Source organism: Rhineura floridana, chromosome 9, assembly GCF_030035675.1.
Source record: "Rhineura floridana isolate rRhiFlo1 chromosome 9, rRhiFlo1.hap2, whole genome shotgun sequence".
In the NCBI taxonomy this organism is placed as follows: domain Eukaryota; kingdom Metazoa; phylum Chordata; class Lepidosauria; order Squamata; family Rhineuridae; genus Rhineura; species Rhineura floridana.
The window spans coordinates 30,315,631-30,340,464 of NC_084488.1; the positions used below are offsets into that span (position 1 = coordinate 30,315,631).

Consider the following 24,834-nt stretch of genomic DNA (forward strand, 5'->3'; position numbering starts at 1 on the left):
GTAGAACATAGCCATCAGGGTTAGTAGCCATCGACTGTAAGCCATTATCCTGCTATGTGAAGAACATGGCTGTATGTATTAGGTCTGCAGTTTCTACATTATTGTCTACCTGCTCTTTTTCCCATTGTTCAGATTTTTTCCAGACTTTTCTCACTATTGTTTATGGTCTTCTTATCATGAATGTTGGTGGTTGGACCCTTCCAACCCTGGTGGATGGGAACAGAGAATCACTGTTCCCTTCAGACTGATCAGATGGCACCTCACAACCTTGTTTGCTGATTAATGAGATGTCTTCTTGCACCTGTCTTGAAGGATTAACTGTGCACTCTGGTTTAACTGTTACTGATGCCAAGCTCTGGTTTGTTTGTTTTTTAAAAGTGGAGGTACTTTTTTGGCAAAAAAAGTTACCAGATGGGCTATGATCCTGAAAAACTCACACCACAATACGTTTGTCTTTAAGGTGCCATGAGACTCTGTCAAACACAGCTGCCTCTCTGAAAGCTAGTAGCAATATATTCAAGGTTGGCAGGGTATATATCACAAACACATATTTTCTTTTTTAATGGTTGAAAAAGAAATGCTGGGAAAGCAAGAAATGTTATTTTTCAGAACAGTATCAGGAGGATAAGCTCACAGAACAATTGTTCCCATTGTATCCCTTCACAACCAACAAGCAGCCTTGTGTTTCCTTTCTCTGGTAAGACAAAAAGAACTATTTATAACACAACTTTGCTTATATAATTTTTATTGAAAGGTCAGAAGAAACCCCATGCATTTACTTTTAGTAGCCTACTGATCATGTGGCTGTAAACACTATCAACCAAAATGTTATCAGGAAATTTCCACTTTGCTGCGTGGGGGTATAACAAAAACCTCAAGGACCAACTACAACCTAGCCTAGCTAACATTGCTTTGAACCTCTCTATATTTCAAGCTCGAAAATGTGGTACACAGGCTTCCTTGCCCCTCCAAAACCGCATAATTAGAATGAAGGAACAGGACTTCCTGGCAGGTAGAATTGCCAACTTTTCACTTAATTGTACCATGAGTTTATTGTTTATGTATTTGGTGTTGTAAATTGGAAACAAAATCAGTAAAAAGGCTATTGACAAGACAACTCTTCTCCTCCCCTCCCCTCCTCTCAGAACCACAGCAGAACCAGATGGATCAGGGCAGAGCCACAGAGCAAAAAAGAATCTGACTGACCAAGAGCAGATTTGGGATGGAATGTGACAGGTTAGAAGTAGAGCCAGGGTGGATCCTATGGGAGTATGGGTGGTGGAACTTGTCATAAAAGCTCAGCTAGAATGTATACCACAAGTCAGAAAAAGGGCAAGGAAGATCCCAGCATGTAGTGTCAAAAAAGCTATTAGAGGCAAGAAGGCTTCCTTTGGAAAATAGAAGTCTTGTCCAAATGAGAATGACAAAAAGGAACACAAACTTTAGTGACATAAATGCAATGAGACAATAAGGGAGGCAAAGAAATAATGATTTGAGGAGCACATTACTAAAAACGTAAAGACAAACAACCAAAAATTCTTTGAAAACATTAGTAGCAGGAAGCTCTGTCTTTACAGCAGAAGCTCTATATTTATTTATTTATTTATTTATTATTTGATTTATATCCTGCCCTTCCTCCCAGCAGAAGCTCTAGGGCAGATCCCTGTGCAAAGGACTATGAGGAAAAGTGCTAGAATGTCATCTCTTGTCACCACATTTGCTTGCTCAGTTCCTCAGACTCCCTTCTAAAGGAAGGATGGGGCTGTTCTATTTGCTGGAAGAAGAAACACCTGAGGCTCCTGACCAAGGTGCAATCCAATGTACACTTACATGGGAGTAAGTCCCATTGAACCCAATGGAGCTTACTTCTGAGTGGACATGTGTGAATTGCAGCCTAAGGCTGCCTTTTCTTCTTCCACCTTCCCAGGTATGATTTGTACCTGGCAAGGCTGTGGCTAAAGGGTTAGGGCTCTTGCCTTGTGACTCTCAGCCAAGAGTGAGTAGCTGGAGCGTGAGACGGAGATGATTCTGTTTCACTGTCAGACCAGACAGATACTGACCCCATCTGCCCAGCCTATTTCCTGGCACGTCTACTAACCTGGCCATGTTCAGTTGTAGGAGAACTGTTGCGAAGAGTGGTGGAGTGTGCCTTGCTGCCAATTGTTAGACATCCAACCCATACAAGAACTGGATGTTAATTATTGGATATAAAAAGAGTATCACTGTCTTTTGTTGTTTTATGTTACTACTGTTTGTGCAGGCTGAATGGTGGTTCTCATTAAGAATGTGGAGTCCCACAGGAAGGGGTATGGAGTTTATTCCAATCTGTCAGAGAGCTTGCGTTTGGGTAATAGCAGCCTGGGTGGGTGCAGGGCCACTGTCTGTGAACACACATCCATGTGATTGGTGTGTGAGAGACTGGATTCCATTACAGTACAGTTCTGTTACAGGTATTTGTTGGATCAGCATCCTCTTGTAAGCAGACTACATTTTAACGAAGTAAGTAAAATGAATTATTAAGTTTGGGGGAGTGGCACCATCTAGCTTACTTTTTAGCTGCTGTTTTATTAGTGATCTTTTATAGCTTATACTGTATTTCTTTATAATTGTGTTATTGGTGGATTTGTTAATTATATAACTTGTGCTGTAACTATGATGCTCTATTATGTTGTTGCTGTTTGTAAGCCACTTTGGGCTTCATTTGTATGGAAAACATCATAGAAATGGAATCAGTTAATCAAATCAACTTAATTGGTGTGTGGAGAGGAACTTTTTGTTGTTGTGGGTTTGCTAAACGATTGGGAATCAAAAACCCTTGTTAATATATTTAAAGCCATGTGCAGGAGTATACTAGCAGATCTTGGTCTACTTTCTGCTGACCCCTAGGTTACCTAACAGAATTAAGTGTTATTTGTTATATTCATAAAATACCAGTGAGCCTGATCTCTTGGCATTCCCTTGTTATTTTCTTTTAGAAATTAAGATGGACACCATCCTGAGTACATAATCTTTTTTTAAAAAATAATAATCAAATAGTTGCTTTTCATGGTACAGCATACCTGTCTATGCTCACTCAAGTTAACCTCTGATAATCAAGGAAGGTCCACAGTGGCCCCCCCCATAGTCATAAGTAGGCTGTAAGACGGTTGAAACCAGTGGGGTTTTTATAGTGAGAAGTGAATTGCTAATGGATTTTGTGTGCGTGTTGGCAGCCACACAGACCAGCCAAATTCATCAAATAGAACAAGCCATTGCCAAATGCCCAAAGTAGCTTAATATTTTGTGCTGATACCAAGTTAAGGGCCTTTATTTATATCTACCTTATTTATAAGTTTTTACAGTCTGATTCTCCATGAATGCCGCTGGAGTGTGGTTATTGTATAATGTAGCCATTCCCTGTCCTACCTTGCTGCTTAATTACATTTCATAAAGTTGTATTCCCTAAGCAAATTAGTGCCTTTGTAGAAAGAGTCACAATGAGACTGCTTTTGCATGTGGAGCTCAGCTTTCTTTGTGTACATAATATTTATCTTTATTATAGCTGTTGGTTAAAAATATTCCCTGCCTTCTGTGGTGCAAAAGCTTAAATAAGGTTGCAGCTGTGACCTCATAATTTGGTAACCCATTCAGTGAAGAAGTCATAAATTATGCTAGCCTAGGAGCCATTTAAATAGGGAAATACTACATAAAATATTAATCCTTTCCACAAACATAAGATCTCCCCCTATGGCAAGTTGCTAAAACATGTAATTAACTATAGAAGAAACATATTGCTGTTTTTTTTTTTGAGTAATCTAAGGAAAGGGGTCATGAACAAATTCAGAGCAGATAGGTTTATCAACAACTTGTTATGTGCCTTCAAGTCGATTACGACTGACGGCGACCTTATGAATCAGTGACCTCCAATAACACCTGTTATGAACCACCCTGTTCAGATCTTGTAAGTTCAGGTCTGTGGCTTCCTTTATGGAATCAATCCATCTCGTTTGGCCTTCCTCTGTTTCTACTCCCTTCTGTTTTTCCCAGCATTATCTTTTCTAATGAATCATGTCTTCTCATTATGTGTCTAAAGTATGATAACCTCAGTTTCATCATTTTAGCTTCTAGTGACAGTTCTGGTTTAATTTGTTCTAACACCAATTATTTGTCTTTCTCGCAGTCCATGATATGTGCAAAGCTCTCCTCCAACACCACATTTCAAATGAGTTGATTTTGCTCTTATCCACTTTTTTCACTGTCCAGCTTTCACATCCATACATAGAGATTGGGAATACCATGGTCTGAATGATCCTGACTTTAGTGTTCAGTGATAGATCTTTGCATTTGAGGACCTTTTCTAGTTCTCTCATAGCTGTCCTCACCAGTCGCACCCTTCGTCTAATTTCTTGACTATTGTCTCCATTTTGGTTAATGACTGTGCCGAGGTATTGATAATCCTTCACAAGTTCAGTGTCCTCATTGTCAACTTTAAAGGTACATAAATCTTCTGTTGTCATTACTTTACTCTTCTTGATGTTCAGCTGTAGTCCTGCTTTTGTGCTTTTCTCTTTAACTTTCATCATCATTCATTTCAAATCCTTCCTGGTTTTTGCTAGTAGTATGGTAACATCTGCATATCTTAAATTATTGATATTTCTTTCTCCCAATTTTCACACCTCCTTCATCTTGGTCCAATCCTGTTTTCCGTATGATATGTTCTGCATATAGATTAAACAAATAGGGTGATAAAATACATCCTGTCTCACACCCTTTCCGATTTGGAACCAACCGTTTTCTCCATATTCTGTCCTTACAGTAACCTCTTGTTCAGAGTATTGGTTGTGCATCAGGACAATCAGATGCTGTGGCACCTACATTTCTTTTAAAGCATTCCATAGTTTTTCATGATCTACACAATCAAAGTCTTTGCTATAATCCATAAAGCACAGGGTAATTTTCTTCTGAAATTCCTTGGTCCATTCCATTATGCAATGTACGTTTGCAATATGATCTCTTACCTCTTCCTTTTCTAAATCCATCTTGGACATCTGGCATTTCTTGCTCCATATATGGTAAGAGCCTTTGTTGTAGAATCTTGAGCATTACTTTACTTGCATGGGATATTAAGGCAATAGTTTGGTAATTACTGCATTCTCTGGGATCCCCTGTCTTTGGAATTGGGATATATATGGAACACTTCCAGTCTGTGGGCCATTGTTTTGTTTTCCATATTTGTTGACATTTTTTAATCAAAATTTGGACAGATTCAGTCTCAGTAACTTGTAACAACTCTGTTGGTGTGCCATCTGTTCCTGGTGATTTGTTTCTTCCAAGTATTTTAAGAGCAGCTTTCACCTCACATTCTAAAATTTCTGGTTCTTCATCATATGGTTCCTCCATGAATGAATCTGTCATCCTGGCATCTCTTTTATAGAGTTCTTCAGTGTATTGCTTCCATCTTCCTTTTATTTCATCTTGGTCAGTTAGTGTGTTTCTCTGTTGATTATTCAGCATCCCTACTCTTCGTTTAAATTTCCCTTTCATTTCTCTAATCTTTTGGAATAGGGCTCTTGTTCTACCTTTTTTGTTGTCTTCTATTTCTATACAATAACTATTGTAATAGTTCTCTTTGTCCCTACGTACTAGTAACTGTATTATTGCATTTAGGGTTCTGACCATGTTTCTATCTCCTTTTGCTTTTGCTTTCTTTCTTGAACCATTTTAAGAGTTTCGTCAGTCATCCATTCAGGTTTTTCTCTCTTTTTAACCAAAGGTATTATCTTTTTGCATTCTTCCCTGTTAATGTCTCTGACTTCACTCCATAGTTCTTCTGGTTCTCTATCAACTATGGTTAAAACCTCAAATCTGTTCCTTATTTGATCTTTATATTCTTCTGGGATGTTGTTTAAATTATATTTTGGCATTATGATTGCTTTGTTGCTACTAAACTGAATTACAAATTAAAATGTTCATGTTCAGAAACGGTATGCCACTCAATATCAATTCTAGTTGTATGCTCGTCTTCCACAGGGGATGGGGAGCCAAAAAAATTTTTCCTAGGGGGATTTGAACTAGTGACCACAGGGGCTTGTTTGTAGCTGTCTCAGCGCTGCCCCGTTCACTTGATTATACATGTGAGACCTACCAGGTTGTCTTGTGTTTTTTCTTGTGTTGGGGATGTAGTGCCATGATGGACGCTCCCAGCCTTGGCTTACAGAGATTGGCTCCCTCCTATGGGTGAGTGGCATGGTACTGGCAGAGCCACCCACATTCCTGATTGGTACGCTTTAGCAGTCTTTCCAGGGATTCTGGGAGGGGGTGTCTGCCATGCTCACAGTGTTCTGGGATTTTTCTTGTGATGCATTTTCCTCTCCTCTCCCAGGATCAGTACAGTGGCAGTTCCATGGGCATAGTGGTGATGCATCCAGTACCCCTGGATATGGTATAGGATTGTTCTCTTATGCAAAGTTAACCCTATATCTTGCCCCTGGGATCCATCACTCAGGGAAGAGTAGAAGTATATTAATAGTTCAGAAGTGGCCTTTAAGAGACCAAAACAACACATTATCATTGAAGTTTGATAACTGAAGTACAAAATGGTGCTTCTGTCTTTGTAAAATATATATAACTTGTGTGCTCTTTTACTGTATATAGTAATCTGGAAGTGCTAATTGCAGGGCATATACCTTGTAGAAGTCAAATAGTGGGGTGCAGTGACAGCATGTGGGCTGAAAACAGAACATGAACTATTTTCAGTATAATATTGTAAAACCAACATGGATACTGTTACTAATAATCCATGCATTAGCAGCAACCAGAGGTTCTGAATTAAAATTGTGACCAGGGGAGGGAGGTGTTGATTCCTTCCTTGCCAACCATTTTTCTGCTAAAAAGTGATCTTAGCTGCTCCGCCCCCCCCAGTTCCAGATGTGTATTGACGTAGATGTATCTCTAGAATCCCACAGAGGAGAAAGCCCACAAATGGTCAGCAGGGAAAGGGTTACACACCTCTCTTTGCACTCCAAAATACCATGTCCCCAAGGCTGCTTTTCATTTTATTTTTAGAAGCTGATGGGGCTTCATGACATGCATTTATGTGAAGCGTCAGATTTGCTCTTCATGCTGCAAAATATGATGTCGGAAGCATGATTTGTGCCAAGAACTTTGTATTTGCTCACTGTGTAGCTTACAGCACAATCCTATTCATACCTACCTGGGAGTAAGTCCTCCTGAGGCCAATGGAGGTTATTCTGAGTTGACAAGCATAGCATTGTTGTCTGAGTCTCTGCGCCCCTACACTACACTACCATGATTAAAAGGTCTCTTGCTCGCTGTTCACTCTGGGCTTGTGCCATTTCTTTTAACTGATTTCTTGGCCCTTGTCTCCTCTATGGAGCTCAGCATGGTGTATATTCCTATTTTTTCATTACAACAACCCTGTAAAGTAGGTTCAGCAGAGAAAGAATTACTTGCCAAAAGTCCCTCAATGCAACTCATGGCTAAGTGGGGCTTTGATCTCTGGTATCTCCACACAGCTGAATACTTACCACACATACACCCCTGTATCACTTTGGTCCTTTTGGTTTCACAATGGCATGTAAGGGACTGTGGATTTATTTCCCAATTAATTAGAATGGTCTACATGCATCTAAAGTGGTTATCAAAACTAAGCTGGTCTAGTCCTGGCCAATACCTAGCTGGGCTGGGAGATTATCTGCAAACTACACAAATGGTCCTTAGAGCACTATTCATTCATTGAGGAATTATATAACCTGTCTTGTCCTGTGGAGTCAAGGTGGTTTATTACACTTGTACCAAGATTAGTTTATCTCTGTTCTCAAAAGGCTCATTTCAAAGATTTATTTATTTATTAACAGTTACACCTTAAATGACGATATGTAATATAATTTGTATGTAATAGCTGGCTTCCAGCGCCCCATAAATCAGCTTGGGAAGGCATTCTTACCTAACATCAGGGTGGGGAACCATTGGTCCTCAGCTAGGGATGATGGGAGTTGTAGTTCAGCAAAGGTTCCCCACACCAGGTCTATGTAATTATTTCATACTTATTTAAGTGAAACTGCAACCTTAGATCATTTTTTTCTTTAGGGCAAAATAAATATTTGATTTTGCTTTTATTATCCTCTGGATTTTTTATCTCCCTTTTTTGTGTTATGGAACTCACTGTTGATTGAATAAAATGCATTTTTAAAAATGAAAGAAATTAAGAGGGCAAACCCACAGCCCCCATAGTTTTAAATGTTTATTTATTTATTTATTTGCTATTTTGTTGTTTACTGCCCTGAGCACCTTTAGGAGGAAGGGTGGAATAGAAATTAAATAATTAAACCAGACACAAGAAGTGGAAGTGAGAGCAAAAAGCAATGGGATGAATTGTGGAGAATCTTTGGCCCTCCAGATGTTGTTGAACTTCAACTCCTGTCAGCTCCAGCAAGCATGGCCAAAGGCCAGGGATGATGGGGGGTGCAGTCCAACAATATCTGGAGGACCAAAGTTATCTGCAAGAAGCCCTCACCTGCAGAGTGCAGTAATCGACTGGGTTTATAAGGGGTAAGATGATCTTTGAGGTATCCTGGTCCCAAGCTGTATAGCTTTGGTTTGTAAACCAAAACTAGAATCTTGAACTTGGCCTAGCTAATGGGCAGCCATTCTTTAGCAGTGGGGTGATGTGCTGGCGATATCCTGCCCCAGTGAGCAGTCATGCTGCCGCATTTTGCACCTGCTGCAGCTTCTGGACCAATCTCAAGGGCAGCCCCACATAGAGTACATTACAGTAATCCAGCCTGGAAGTAACCAGTGCATGGACAATAGTGGTCAGGCTATCCCAGTCCAGAAACGGCCACAACTGTCTTACCAGCCAAAGCTGGTAAAAGGCACTCCTAGCCACTGAGGTCACCTGGACCTCTAGCGACAAAGATGGATCCAGGAGTACAGACTATGAACCTGCTCTTTCAGAGGGAGTATGACCCCATCCAAAGCAGGCAATTGACCAGTTATCTGAACTCAGGAACCACTGACACACAGTGCCTCTGTCTTGTTAGGATTCAGACTCAGTTTACTGGCCCTCATCCAGCCCACCACTGAGTCCAGGCAGCAGTCCAGGGTTTGCACAGCCTCTCCCAATTCAGATATGACAGAGAAATAGAGCTGGGTATCATCAGCATACTGCTGACATCTCACTCCAGATCACCTGATGACTGCTCCCAAGGGCTTCATATAGATGTTAAATAGCATGGGTATTTAAGGTGGTACCCTGCAGCACCCTATAGTACAACTGCCAGGGGGCTGAAAGACAATCACCCAATGCTATTCTCTGAAAACAACCCTGAAGGTAGGATTGGAACCACTGTAAAATTCCTCCAATACCCAACCCATCTCACCAAGTTGGTTCAGAAGGATAGCATGGTCAATAGTATCAAAAGCCACTGAGAGATCAAGTAAGAATAACAGGGTCGCATTCCCCCTGTCCTTCTCCTGATAATTACTATCTTTTCGGCGCCAGGTTAAAACCTTCCTCTTCTCCCAGGCATTTTAATAAGTATTTTAATATGTGTTTAATATGTGTTATAAATGTTTTAAATTTAATTTTTTTTAAGGAAGCCCATTTTTAATGTTGTTTGAATTGTTTTAAAGATGTGTTTTATTGTATTTTGATATTGTCTGCTGTGAACCGCCCAGGGAGCTTCGGCTATGGGGCGGTATATAAATTTAATAAATAAATAAATAAATTTAATAAATAAAAGGTCATCCATCATGTCAACCTAGGCTGATTCAGTCCCATAACCAGGCCTGAACCTAGTTTGGGATGGGTCAAGATAATCTGTTTCATCCAAGAGTACTTGCAATTGCTGTGCCATAACCTTCTCAATCACCTTCCCTACAAAGCGGGTATTTGTGACCAGGTGGTAGTTGTCACAAACGAATGGGTCCAGGGTGGGCTTTTTCAGGAGCAGTCAGATCACCCTCTTTCAGGGTGACTGGAACCACTCCCTTCCACAATGACGCATTGACTACACCCTGGATCTGCTTGGTCACCCTTTTGGCAAGCTTCAATAAGCCAAGAAGGTCAAGGGTCAAGAGAACACATTGCTGGTCACATTGTTGCAAGCACCTTGTCTGTGTTATGCACTGGCCTGAGGGCCCCTGGAGCTACAGGTGCCCCTACGCTCACCGGACAGGAGCTTCTGAGCTGCCCGCCATCCCCCCAGTTCACCTACCTTTCTTTCTGCTTTTCAGCCCCTTAGGCAAACCTCAGCTGCCATCTTGATTGATGGCAAATCTGCGCACACAGTGCGCACAGCCACAAAAAACAGCGGAGAGAAAGGTAGGTGAAGCGGGTGATGGCGGGCAGCTTGGAAGCTCCTGCCCTGCGAGCCGCAGCTGCTTCCGCGGATTGCATAAGGGGAGTGGAGGGGCCCAGGGCAGGCTGGTGCCCAAGGGCCCTGGCATACCTGGGGTGGCCCTGATCAGGCCACATCAACTGAAACTGATCCCAAGAAGTTGCAGCACACATTGCACTGGACATCTCACTGGGGACTACATTAGATGTGAATGGGGCATCAAAATTGCTGCAGAGGCAACTGTCAAAGTGCCTTCCAAACAACTCACAGTGGGCCTCCGAAGGGTCTAAAACTCCATTTCCTGGAGTTGATGTCAACAGACCCCTGACAATATGGGAAAGCTCCACTACATGGGTACTTCAGGATGCGGGAGAAGTGGGCTTTCTTTGCCGCCCTCACTGCCACACAGTTATGTTTTACTCGTGCCTGATCAGCCTCACATCACGTCTTTCATGACTTGCACTCTAGCCATTGTACAGCCTGTTTTTTTGCCCTTAGCTCACTGGTGTACCAAGGTGCAAACTGGGCTCCACAATGCCAGAGAGGGTGCTCAGGGGCAACAAGGTCAAGAGCCTGATGCATCTCTTTGTTCCACAGCATGACAAGGGCTTCCATTAGTCTTCAGGGGCAGACCATCTTAATATGTCCACCATACCTGCAGGGGAGGATCAGAGTCGTAAGTCTAAACTTCACCAGGAAGTGGTCTAACCATGACAATGGGGTGACATCCCCCCCATCTCCAGGCCACCACCTCCTCCATCTGGAGCAAAAACTAAGTCAAGGGAATGCCCTGTCCTATGCAACAGGCCCGTGAAAACTTGAGATAGCCCCATGGTTGTCATGGAGGCATGATGTCCTGAGCCAGAACACTACAGGCAGCATCAACATGGACATTAAAATCACCCAGGACTATCATTCTGGGCTTTTCCAGTACCACAGCCAAGACAGACTCGGTCAGAGAAGCTGCTGACGGTACACCAACAGCAATCCTAGTTTCCTGTCTCCTTGGCCCTTCACCAGGTGCAGGCCTTCACAGCCAGCTCCATGACAGAGTAGTGTCCTAGTGACAGAGATGGAAGTTCTGGAGACCACAGCAACTCCTCTCTCCTGTCCCTGCAGAACCGAATAGGAAATGGCATTTGTGCTGCTCTGCTGGCAGAGAGGGAGGCCTGCTGGCAAGACAGCACTTGACTTGTGCCGCTAGAGAGCCCTCCCTGTACATTCATAGAAAGCTCCATAAATGTAGATGCCCACCGGTGGTGTTCTCCCAGTGGTGTGGGTCAAATCAGGGACTTCCGGAGACACAGCGAGGCAACCAAGGATCCACAACCTGCTCATTGCCTTGAAAATCCAAAACGCTGGTGCAGTAATTTCCCTTTCATTAGTATCAATGGGAGAGAAAATAAAGAGAAGGGCAGGGAGGGAGGAGAGAGAGAGAAAAGCTGTGGTGATAGCTATGCATCCCTCCCTCCACAGTAGGATTGCTCTGCCCTTTAAAATATAGCTGGCAAAGTCTATGGACCACATTACCAATCAATCCTAAACTCCTTTTATGAAAGCTACAACACAACTGCCAGCAGCAAGACCAAGAATTCACTTTTTTGTATCCAGCCCGCACTGTTATTTTTATCAATTACTATAAATACTAGCAAGGCTGATTCATCCATCCATTTGTTTCAGATACATGGAGAGGAATGGGCGGGAGCCAAGCACAGCTGACTTGCCTGCAGCTGTAACTGTATCTAGAAATGTGGAACCTGTTACAAAAAGTAACATTTCCTCTTGGATCTACCCTGTATGTTGCAGTATAAGTTTCTATTTACTAACTCGCATGTGAAATGTGGAGAACATTAACACAAAGTAATTGCAAATTCCCCCACAGCCCGTGTAATACGGAGACACAGTGGACTACATGGCATGGCTGTTGTAAGCTATTATCTATCAGCCCTCTTTCCATTTGCAACATGCAGTAAATGGACAATTTATGTCTTCCCTCCTGGTGCAAGAAACATTTGCAAAACAAAATTATACATAAAAATACCAAAATTATATCATTGCTTCTTCTTTGGGTAAGGGTAAGAATGGAACATGAAATCCGGTATGTATACAAAGGCACGTCTCCTTCCTCTCTTTTTACATGCCCAGAACCGAATCTTCCTTCCTAGCCGCAGTGTTGCCAACAACATTTTTTCCTACCGGACCCATTACCCAAATCCATCAAAATGTGACTTTAACCCATTAGATACTACATCTGATATCGTTTTTTTGAAAAGCTTATAAAGAATTGCTTAACAAGGTGGATAATGGCATTTAAAAGGTTCAAAAATGCTGTGTGTGCCTGTTCAAGTTTGGAACTGCAGATATAAATACATTTGTGTGTCTTTTAGATCTTAGAGAAGTATGAAGGTTTTACATTCCTGGTTTTGTTAGGTTTTAAAAATGCTGTGTGCGTGTTTGTTTGGCTACTCTGACAACAGGATGCCAGACTAGATGGGTCTTTGGCCTGACCCAGCAGGCTCTTCCTGTGATGATTATGAGATGTACTGTTTATTCACTAATAGGCAAAAAACCTTGTGGTTTAAGAAAGTACCTATAGCCCACAGGTATTTCTATCAAACTTTAAAAACCAGGGAAATTGGGCAGCTATAATTAATACACCAGGGGAGTAGGAGACCTGACCTCCTCTCTGAGATATTGTACTGCCCTACAAATTGGTCAAAATGCAAACACCATTTCGGTTGGTCTTTCACAGTCCACTTCCTGTGTAGCTTGGAAGAATTTGGTGACATGTGCCTCTGAGCATATGGTGAGTGGTGGCAACACCTGCCATCTCCAAAGATGGAGAATTATATTTTTGTATGTTTGTTGGTGTTGGTCTTACTTTACTTCTTTCCTGTGTTACTAATGTTTCTACAGAGAATCTAAACTAAAAGATTTTATTTCTCTCATTTTTCATCCTAGAAATCTGTGTCAAATTTATTTTTATTAATTTCAAAGCCTTTTTATTGGTCAATGTCATATGATGGTGAAGACAGCCTTTTGTGTTTCAAATTGGAGGTTATGGTCTATTTTTATTTTGGGTGCATTAACAGTTGAATCTGAAACTGCAGTTTGATGTAAAATCAGACTGATTAGAATATGTTGCTACTTCAGCAATGACTCTAGCTGTTGCAAAAAAGAGGATGCATGTTTTCAGCCTGCTATGTTTAAACCACTTCATTTAAGGCAAGGTGGGCACAGACAATTAAAAACACAAAGCACCCCTAGAAATTTGCTAGAATAAATTTCACCTGCCACTGTTTTATCTTGTGCAAATTGAGACACTCCTGATGTCCACTGGAGACTATTCTACAGAATAGTCAGTGCCATTATTCCACATAATTTTTGGAGTTTTTTTAGTGTAAATTTTGCAAAGTGTTGCTGTACATCACATATTCACAGAAATAGAAACAAAAGAAAATGATTTCCTATAGGAAACTTCACTAAAATTGCCAAGTAAATCAGACATTTTTAAAGTGATCATCTGAACTATATCAACTGTCTTAATAATGTTGCCTCCTTCCCTGCTAAAACAAGATCAGCACAGCACATGTCTTCTTTCTATTATTTGGGCAGATTGCAGGGTTGCCACCACTCACCATATGCTCAGACGCACATGTTACCAAATTCTTCCAAGCTACACAGGAAGTGGATTGGATTGTGAAAGACCAACCCAAATGGTGTTTGCATTTTGACATATTTGTAGGGCAATACAATATCTCAGACTAAAGTAAAGTAAAGACTAAAGTAATAACAGAAGATTTATGCAACTTCACAATGAGGACATTGAACTTGTCAACGATTATCAATACTTTGGCACAGTCATTAACAAAAATGGAGACAATAGTCAAGAAATCAGAAGAAGGCTAGGACTGGGGAGGGCAGCTGTGAGAGAACTATAAAAGGTCCTCAAATGCAAGGATGTATCACTGAACACTAAAGTCAGGATCATCCAGACCACGGTATTCCCGATCTCTGTGTATGGATGTGAAAGTTGGACAGTGAAAAAAGTGGATATGAGAAAATTCAACTCATTTGAAATGTGGTGCTGGAGGACAGCTTTGTGCATACCATGGACTGCGAAAAAGACAAATATTTGGGTGTTAGAACAAATCAAACCAGAACTACAATTAGAAGCTAAAATGATGAAACTGAGGTTTATCATACTTTGGACACATTATGAAAAGACATGATTCACTAGAAAAGACATAATGCTGGGAAAAACAGAAGGGGGTAGAAAAAGAGGAAGGCCAAACAAGAGATGGATTGATTCCATAAAGGAAGCCACAGACCTGAACTTACAAGATCTGAACAGGGTGGTTCAGGACAGATGCCGTTGGAGATGGTTGATTCATAGGGTCGCCATAAGTCATCAACTTGAAGGCACATAACAACAACAACTCAGAGAGGAGGTCAGGTCTCCTGCTCCCCTGGTGCATTCACTAGAGCTGCCCAATTTCCCATAGGTACGTTCTTAAACCGCAAGGTTTTTTGTCTATTAATGAATTTCTCTGCATTTTAATCCGGGAGGTAAGAAATGGGATCCTGTGCAAGTTTGCTGCGAATGGATTGATCATTTAATAATAATAATAATAAATAAATTTAATTTTTGTGTCGCCTATCTGGCCGAAGCCACTCTAGGCGACGTACATATTAAAATTCAACAGTACAATATAAATACATAATAAAATACAGTGCAGTCAACAATGATCATTTTAAAAAGCAGCAATACAGAACAATTTGGGGCCATCAATAAACAGATTTTTAAAACAAACATAAAGAACCTAGCCCACCCCGGGGATCCCAAAGGCCTGTCCAAAGAGCCATGTTTTTAAGGCTCGGTGAAATGTATCCAGGGAAGGGGCATGGTGAAGATCGAATGGGAGGGAGTTCCAGAGAGTGGGGGCCGCCACTGAAAATGCCCTCTCTCTAGTCCCCACCAACCTAGCTGTTTTCGTTGGTGGGATGGAGAGAAGGCCCTGTGTGGCTGATCTAGTCGGGCGGCTTAATTGGTGGTACTGGAGGTGCTCCTTCAGGTAAACTGGGCCGAGACCGTATAGGGATTTAAAGGTTAACACCAACACCTTGAATTGGGCCCGGAAAACAACTGGAAGCCAATGTAGATGAAATAACACCGGTGTGATGTGATCACGGCGGCGGCTGTTTGTAAGTAACCGCGCCGCTGCATTCTGCACCAGTTGTAGTTTCCGGACCGTTTTCAAGGGTAACCCCACATAGAGCGCATTGCAGTAGTCTAATTGAGAGGTGACCAGGGCATGTACTACCAGTGGGAGTTGATGAATAGGGAGGTAGGGTTGCAACCTCCGTATGAGGTGTAGTTGATACCAAGCTGCCCGGCTCACTGCCAAAATCTGAGCCTCCATGGACAGCTTGGAATCAAGAACAACCCCGAGGCTGCGGACCTGATCCTTCAGGGGTAATCTTATCTCACTGAGTTCCAGGTCAACAACACCCAGCCTTCCCCTGTCACCCACAAGTAGCACCTCGGTCTTATCAGGATTGAGCTTCAGCCTGTTCCTTCCCATCCTTCCCATTTGCATGCTTATTGAGTTCAGTGGGATTTACTCCTCTGCAATCATGCTTAGGATAGGTGAAACTGACCACAGGGGATGGGGGGAAGGAGGAGGAGGGGGTTGGGAGCAGGCGGGAAAGGGAGGGGAGGAGAAGGACAGGTTTGATCATTTGCATGTTTATTGAGTTCAGTGGGATTTACTCCCATGCAATCATGCATAGGGTAAGTAAAACTGACCAGGGGAGGAGGGAGGGCTAGAGCAGGCAAGGAAGAAGGAAGAGGGGAGGAAGACGGAAGGGAGGGGAGGAGGGGAAAGGCAGGTCTGATCACTTGCATGCTTACTAAGTTCCATTGGATTTACTCCTATGCAGTCATGGTTAGGATAAGTAAAACTGACCATGGGGGAGGAGGAGAGGGATGGGGAAGGAGCAGATTGGAGGGGGCAAAGGAAGGGGGAGGGGCAGGTTTGATCATTTGCATGCTTATAGAGTTCAATGGTATTTACTCCCGTGCAACCATGCTTAAGATAGGTAAAACTGACCATGGGGAGAAGGGGAGGGAAGGAGGGGGAAGGAGAGGATTGGAAAGGGATAGGGATGGAGGAGCAAAGGAAGGGGGAGGGAAGGGGCAAGAGGGAGGGGATAGGAGGGAGGAGAAGGGAAGGTAGGTTTGATCATTTAATGAATTTCAACAGATTATGAGAACTCTGACCAAAAAAAGGGCTCTGAGTTTTTAATCTCTCTTTTTACACTTGGAACTCTTGATTCTCTCTGACTGTTTTGTGTATCACCATGAAAATTGAGAGGGTTGTTAAGCAAGCATTTCTGAGTTCAGGATTGTAAGTTTTGTTAGGTTTTGTTTTGAAATGAGCTTATGGAAAGCTTCAGAATGGCATGGGGTTTATTTTCAATTTAACATTGCAGAATGTTAAAAATCCACTCTGGCTGTAGTATACAGCCACTTTCATGGCTGTATAATACAAAGGATACATTTTGTGGAATCACCTTATTAAATACAATGGCAGTGCACTCTGTGCATGATCATGCAATTTATTTCTAAGGGTTATAGTTTCTAATCATTATGTCTCCTCTGCTCAAGCCTGTGGGAGCTGGCTGTGGTTTGTGAGGAATTAGTGGTGCATAGGCTGCACCACATTTTGCATAGAATATGGCCTGCACATTTTCCTTCTCAGTAAGCCAATTAGCAAGAACCTCCTTGTCTTTATACCCTTCAAAAACAAGCATACCAGAAGTTCTGGAGATTTGAACTAGCCGTGGTTTACAGCAGAAATGAAACAATACTCAAGTAGTAGCACTTAAGAGACTGTACACAAGAACAGAAATGTAAACAATGAAAAATACAAGAAAATATCTGAAAATAGATTTTTTTCCAAAATTCTAGATTTTGGCTAGACAGTTTCATGAAATGCATAACAGAGAAAAAATAAGAAAATGGAAGTATTGATAAAAACCACCAGATTCTCACCATAAAAGTTTGACATCCGCTAGACAGGAAAATTAACCCCCAGACGCATGCCTAAAAACACTAAATTGAGTGGAAAAATCACTTTAGCCGTCATCCAATACACACTCACCTGGGAATAAGTCCCATTGAACCCAATGGAGCTTCTTTCTGAATAGACATATATTGGATCGCAGCCGAAATTGGGAACGGTCCCTAGCCAACCTAATCCCCCGCCAATTTCTTCTTCTTTTTCCTACGAGGCACGCGCTTCTCCTCTCCACCAATTAACTACACAGCCAGACTAGAAACGTTCCAGGAGTGGCCGAACAAAACATTTCCTCCCCGCCTCTCTCTTCCACGAGGCGCCCTTTGTAACCATTGTACGCACGCGCGCCGAGGTCTAGTCTCGCGCGACCTCCTTTTCCCTATATAAACTCGCTGAGGGCGCGTTGTCTTTCTTTCAGCTCTGTTTTCTGGGCGTTGAGCGTGATTGCTTGGGGCCAGCAGCTGGGCCTGGAGAAGCGAGAATAGTCACGTGCGAGATGAAACTGGGCAAGGAACGGAGCGAATCCTCACTTTCGTGGAGAGGAGAAACGGTTGTGAAGCACTGGTTGAGATGCATTGCTTGTGAAACGGTATGTGGATGTGTGTGTGCCTTGAAATATGTCCTCTTTCTCCGGGGTTTTTTTCCGGATCCCCTTAACATTGCGCATCTAAAGCGACCTGTGCTTTAGAATGGTCAACACAGGGGGGTAGAGTGTTCCTCTCACTAAAACCTGGAGCAGGGTCGTTGCTCTCTGCTTTCGGATCCTGTCGTGAGAGACAATTTTCTGCGATGCTACTTTTCTGTCAGGAAGGTACAGGTTGGCGCCTAGGTTCAAGTCTATGCCTTATTGTGCGGCTACGGCTTGGAGGGATGACAAATTTCGCATAGTGTGGTTATTTGCCCATAATAATGCCCTCTCAGTTTCATACCTCGGAACCAGTGAATGTGGTTGGGCCCCAGCTTCATTCAAAAGCATGTAATAAACGTGTGTGTAAAATTTGTGCACTCATTCACCACTTTAAATTAGTTCATAGCCTTCATAAATGTTGACATACCTACTTTTGTGACTTATCTTTCCCTGCTCACAGTTCATTCTGCAGTATATTTAGTTATGGGGTCATCTGAGAACGGTACTGGAGATGATGAAAGCCTGCCGTGAAATTGGGAATAGCATGTTCTTTGATATTTTGTTGCATTTATTACACTTAATAGGTTGCTCTTCCTCCAAAAGAAAGTCCAGAATGGCCTTTATGTTGGGGCCAGACCTGTTTAGCTTCATCTGTATAACTGCATCATGTAACTTCAGACCATTTCTCTGGACCTTGAAGTTGAAACAAATTTTGTTGGCTTAAAATGGTCTTGATTTTTTTCTCCCTTCCTTCCAAATAATCCTTGTAGAGGACCCATCTCTGTTATACTTTATTACTCCTGTAAAGGGCAGAGTAAGCTGAACTAAGAGAAAGAATAAATATGTTGTATGAAGACCTTTAACAATATGAGTTAATCTGATTTTGTTGGGGGAAAGCAGTAATACTTGGTAGGGTAGTGCAGTAGCATAATGAGGAGCAGGAGCCATCAGAGTTTCCTCCTATAATGCTCACTCTGCAGTATGATTCTCCTTCTGATAATGCTAGAGTAGACCTTCAGAGTAAAATAGTGCTCTGGGACTACACAAACTGCCACAGATAAGAAAGCTTGAATTCTACAGGAATTTAAATGAAGCAGTTCCAAACAGCAACATTTTGGTTGCTAGCATCAGATAGAAGACAAATAAGAAATCTTTTATTAGTATTCCATGGGGTGTTCTCCCTATTTGTTTTAAAAACAGTGACCTGCTAACAACTTCACTGTGTTGCAACTATTTATTCTTCAGATGGTGGGCCTTTGATACATATTAGCACAGAGTTATTATAGTTGCTGGGCTTGCAATGTTTAAGCCATTAGAAGTGTACTGGCAGATACCCTTGTGTTCTGGATGGCAATAATAACAAAGTAGCTGGTTAACTGTCTTTCTCTTTCAGGTATATTCATGGTTCACTCACAAGCAATAGCTTGTCTGCTTAGAAGTATGGCTTTCCACAAAGAATTCTATTATTTAATGGACTGGAAGTAATTGCTGATTGAATTAATGTTTCTTTAGGTAAAAGGTAAGAATTAGTGATACTCTTTTCTTTAAAACACTATTTAAAAACCCTCTTTTTTTCTCAATACCAATGACTAAAATTTTGATGCCTGATACATGCCTTGGTCATTTGCCACTTCAAAAATGTCCTCTGTTACACAATGGCTCTCTCTGGTTTAGCCAGAATTCTACTGCCAAAATAATCTTATCTCTTTCAGACGTTGTGATGAACTTCTTACACCGGCCCTTCATCCTGTTTTGTATCCTTCACAAGCTCCTTGTTCATAACACCATGGGCTTGCCCACTTTCTGCCCATTACATCCCTGCCTGTCACTCCCCCCCATGCTACCTTACATAGGTCTCTTCTAAACAATTCTACCCATGTTTCCTTGCTATCCTTCGTATCTGGGATTTCTTTCTAGAACACCTGTGTGGTATCACACTCGTTATTTCTTTCTCCAAAACTTTTTTTGGTATCCACCTCTTTTCCAACAAGTAATTGGCCCTAACCAATGCGCACATACATGCACCTCTTGTTATTCTGTTGCCTCCCCTAGTGTTGAAATTTTCCTTGAATCAGCAGCCAGTAGTGATTGCATAGTACTCTGTAAAGCACCATGTAATTTGGTAATGCTGTGTAATGATGCATTTGATGCATGGCTTGAGACTACACATTTATGTCCAACATCTTGTGTCATTGTCGCACAGAATGTTGGGTAACATAGAAATATCATTGTTGCCATCTCAAAAATGCAAGGCCAGAACATGGGCAGACTAATAAAATCCTATATGAGGAAACACTACCAGATTAGTTAGTGGGAAGGATTTGAAGGAAAAAACCTGAATATGTCACAATTGAAAAGCATTGTGCTTAAGGTGATATGAAAGTTCAGTCTGTGGTGTCTTGATTTGGGGTTCATATTTTTAAATTAGTGTATATGATGCTTGCCAAGTAATAAATATTAACATGTGAACCAATGACTTTTGAATCAAAATATTAAATATGGATTTAATATCCAGTGCCAGATTTTCCCCTTTTTAGCTTTGCCCTCTTAAGGCTGATGGTGCTTTAAGTGGCCAACACAGAGGGGTATAGTAATTGTCTCTTAAACCCAGAGGCAAGAACGGAGCTTTCCTCTGGATCCTGTCAGGACAAACAAATATAACAAAGACAACATTTGTTAAATGTCAGCTGTGATACAATGATAACCCTTGCTTTAGAATTGCTATGTCAATCAATAGATTTTGTATTTCTTTGAGATTTAGATGCATCTAAAGCTTTAACAGGTGGAAGTTAAAATGGATTTTTTTTTCCAATTAATTTTTATTCTAATTTTCAAAACCAAAACGATACAAAAAGAAAACAACACAAATCAATAACTAATACAATACAAAAAAATATATACATATATATAAAAAAATAATATTGACTTCCGATTTGTCATAGTTCAGCTATAAATCTATAATATATAACAAACCTATCTCTTAATAGATTATAAAATCACCTTCCTCCAGCGGTTATCTTAGTTGGTTTCAAATCTCATTAACATCATATCATTTTAATATTCCACAAAAAGTCAAAGAGAAGTTTCCAATCCTTGAGATATATGTCAATCAATTTTTTTTCTAAATAAACATGTCAATTAATTCAACTCATCAAATCTACTGAGTCCAGTAATTTCAAATCGCTCTTCTGTCATTATCCATATTGGGTCCATCTTCCATCTCTACGCACCCAAAAATCTTGCTGTCATAGTCATATAATAAAAGTCTAATAGGAATTTCCTCCATCATAGATATTTTCTCACCATCAAATCCAAACGTAACACTGAAGTATTGTTTCAAAGCCGCATCTCTGCTCCTCTTTTCCACATGATACACTAGTACATCTCTTGAAGGTTTTTCCATTGTCACAAAACAGAGATTAATTCTGTTAACTTTCTCCATTTCGAGTTCCATCAAATCCTTCCAGTCCAGGAATTTTTTTGAACCGATAATATCTTTATCTCCAGTCTCTTCAATTCCTTCAGAGACAGCGCTGTATTCCAAACTGTAATATTTATCTCCAGGATCCGTCACAACCAGGAAATCCAAATCTTTTTTCATGTCCATATTTAAGCCAATCTCCATAGATTGAACCTTGCCTTTAATTTCTCTTTCATCCTTTTTTTGTTTTCCAGATCTATCTTTATTCTCCTTTCTCATAGAATCCTGAGTTTCTTTCAGTTCCTGTCTCATTTCATGAAATTCAGTTCTCCATGCTTGTCTATTATTTCTCAGTTCTTGTTTTATTGAGTTGATCCCATTCATTATTTTCTGAAGCATGTCTAGAAATAAAGTCCCTTTTTGTATATCCATGATCTTCTTAATTGTCATTCTTAAAACCAAAAGAACAAAACTCCTTCAATTTTCAATGTCCCAAGCAAAGAGCAGTTTATTTCTTTATCCAGTTACAAAGGAGTTAATCTTTCCAACCAACTAACGTCACACGCTAGACAGTCCTTATCTCTTAAAAGCCCAGAAGTGCAAAAACAGCTTTTAGTTCACAGCGTCCAAACAACTAGTAGCAGAGAGAATGAGCAGATTCGTCAAAAAAAAAGTAGATCAGAAAAAATAGTCCCTTACATACATTACACAAAAGCCTTATAAATCAAAAAGATTTCTTATCTCTCCCAATCAGAAAGCTCTCATCCGTTGTAAACTTTAAAACGCAATTTTCCATGTCAGCTTTTTGCAATAAAAAAAAGATAAGCTATTTATATTTTCTTCCCCCTTAGTTCCGTAAATAAAGAAGGAAAGTCTTACCTCATCTAGGTTAACCTAATTGCTGTTACTTTGACAAATCTCTTTAGCTGTATAGATAAGAAAATGATAAATGTAGACAGGAGAATATTTGCCTGCTAGTCCGTTTAAAAAAAAAACGGGTCACTTATCCAGCTGAGCTAGCATAAAAATCCTCGCTCTGTCTGAACTGCTGGAAGACAGACAATTCTGACGAATTCCAGGCTCCAACAATCAAAACAAAACTATGTGGCAGATCTCACGCTTCTTCCTTATCCGGAAGAAATCATCTCCAGTCAGAAAAGTCCCTTCTGACTGAATTTAAAACTGGATAAGTTTCATCCAAGACGGAGCTCATCTTAGAGGCTGCACAGGCGTAAGGATCCTCCTGGGAAGTCTTAAAATGGATTTTTTTTTAAGCAGATACCTCAATGCTTACCAAGAGCTTTGAGCATCACCGACATTACTATTGAACCAAGCATCTGGGTGAGTACTATGAATGAATAAAGATCAATGAATTATGGGTGATTCTGTAGAAACTGCAGCTGTTGCAGGGGAAATTCATGCTGATTGATAATTTCATTACCAAGTAAAGAGAGGCACAGGGCGGTACCCAGTGCACTCATTCCATTTACGCAAGAATTTCCACTTGCATAATTGAATTCCCCATGGGCACCCTATGCCCTCACCAAATCTATGGAAGGTTGGGAGGGAAACCCAGAATAGATTTAGGGAGTGCATGGAGAGAGGAGAGGGAGGGGAAGTTCCATTGTACAGCTACACTTCTGTGCACTGACAGAACAAGTATGTTGAATACTGCCTGTGGATTTGAACATACTATCGCTTGAAGCCATGTTGGAGCGCACTCCATTAGCTTGTGAGTGTTATAGGAGTTTAAAATTTTTATAGTAAATCTAGGATGTTCACAGGAAAATAGCTCCAAATGGCTTATATTGCACAATGATTTTCAGTGAACTCTTATTTTAGGCAACAAGTATGAGTTGTTTCTTCTGCTGGGTTCATGTGAGTGAAGATAATGAGAGCCTATAGCAATCTCAAAAGATCTCTAGACTTGTTTAGTGTGTTGGCATTTTTTAAAGCTAAATACATGCAAGTCTTCCATCTGAACTAGACATTTCTGGCAAATCTGGGGTAAGCAGGAGTACTACATCTTTCTCCCCTATGTAATGTCTAGTCAACATGGAATGCATGCCATGACAACATTGTGTTGCAGCAAATATCCCTGCCGCTATTCTACTTTTCATTTGCTTGCAAAGGCATGGAAGTCCAATTTAGTGCTGATTAGTAATACAGAATGCATGCTGTGATGTTGCAGGTGAGAGGAATGTTATGGAGTGGTAGCCATGCTTGCGTGTAATGTCTTGTTCTAGTCTTTGTAAATGGTTTTTAAACTTGGTCCCAGTAGGTAAGATAAGATGTCTGTACATTAGATATTTTGTTGGCCAGCAACACAGTGTTGTAGTAGATCATAATCTGACATAAGATTAAGTTTGATGATGTGATGCTGATCATTGTAAGTGGTACAACAATATTCAAGGTATATTTGCACTGATTATCTAAAATAATTTTTTCCCCTGCGCAGGCAAGAAAACAGCATCCATCCAAAAGTGACTGGCAGCAAACTTCATTGATGAGAAAGCTAATGTGGTATAGTTAAACTTGTTTAATAATTATCTCTCTGTTAAATTCCTTCAATGAATCATCATAATAGATAGCTGAGTTTGTAGCTTTGCAACCATATAATTGCTTAGAAGATGGAAAAAGCATGAATATACAGAACTGCTTGCTCCCAGAACATATGTTCAGTAGCTTTGCATGGGTAAATCAAGAAAATGTGATGAACAAGGTGTTAGGTGATAAATGCCTTAGATGCTGATAATTACCATCCTTACTGAAACATTTTATGATAAAACATTCTGGCTACTTAGCAAATATGTATAATGTGTTCGCAGATAATAAATTGGACTAATCCTATACACCTTTATTAGGAAACAAGCCACTGCCTTCAGATGGATTTCTTGTAAGTATATGCAATTGCTGTTAGTGTCAGTCGACAAAGACATTGTTCTAAAACATGTACTCAGATACTCTGTATTTTTAATAAACATTATTTTATAAAAGAGTTGACTCGTTTTTACAGGGCGTTTGGTGAACCCTACCCCCAGGTTACATGAAACTCTTACTGCCTTGGCTCCTTGCCAGCATTATTGTAAAGATTAGAGATAGTCCTTAAGCACGGTGTAAATGTGACAATATTTCAACAGTTTCAAGTGCAAAAGGTAAGGTGGTGCTTCTTAATTATACAGCCACAGAAGCGGCTGTATACTATAGCCAGTGTGGATTTTCCCCATTCTGCAATGTTAAATTGAAAATACCCCCCCTGCCATTCTGATGCTTCCCATAAGCTCATTTCAAAACAAAACCTTACAAACTTAATAGTCCTGAACTCAAAAACGCTTGCTTAACAACATTCTCAATTTTCATGGC

The 24,834-nt window shown here is 40.8% G+C and overlaps 1 long non-coding RNA gene and 2 other non-coding genes across 5 annotated transcripts; all 3 read left to right on the plus strand.

Moving 5' to 3' along the window:
- Positions 1-24,454, plus strand: LOC133363831 (uncharacterized). 3 transcript variants are annotated; one of them, XR_009757781.1, is made up of 5 exons: positions 599-697; positions 17,841-18,011; positions 19,444-19,569; positions 22,747-22,812; positions 23,930-24,454. It is a non-coding gene; the product is annotated as an uncharacterized LOC133363831 (long non-coding RNA). The 3 variants fall into 3 exon arrangements; XR_009757780.1 differs by lacking the exons at positions 599-697; positions 22,747-22,812; positions 23,930-24,454 and adding exons at positions 1-19; positions 19,763-20,941; XR_009757779.1 differs by lacking the exons at positions 22,747-22,812; positions 23,930-24,454 and adding an exon at positions 19,763-20,941 and having other exon boundaries at positions 604-697.
- Positions 18,082-18,204, plus strand: LOC133364717 (small nucleolar RNA SNORA26). Its single transcript, XR_009758015.1, has one exon. It is a non-coding gene; the product is annotated as a small nucleolar RNA SNORA26 (small nucleolar RNA).
- LOC133364715 (small nucleolar RNA SNORA26) lies at positions 20,590-20,707 on the plus strand. The gene has a single exon (XR_009758014.1). It is a non-coding gene; the product is annotated as a small nucleolar RNA SNORA26 (small nucleolar RNA).
- Positions 24,455-24,834: the final 380 nt, after the last annotated feature.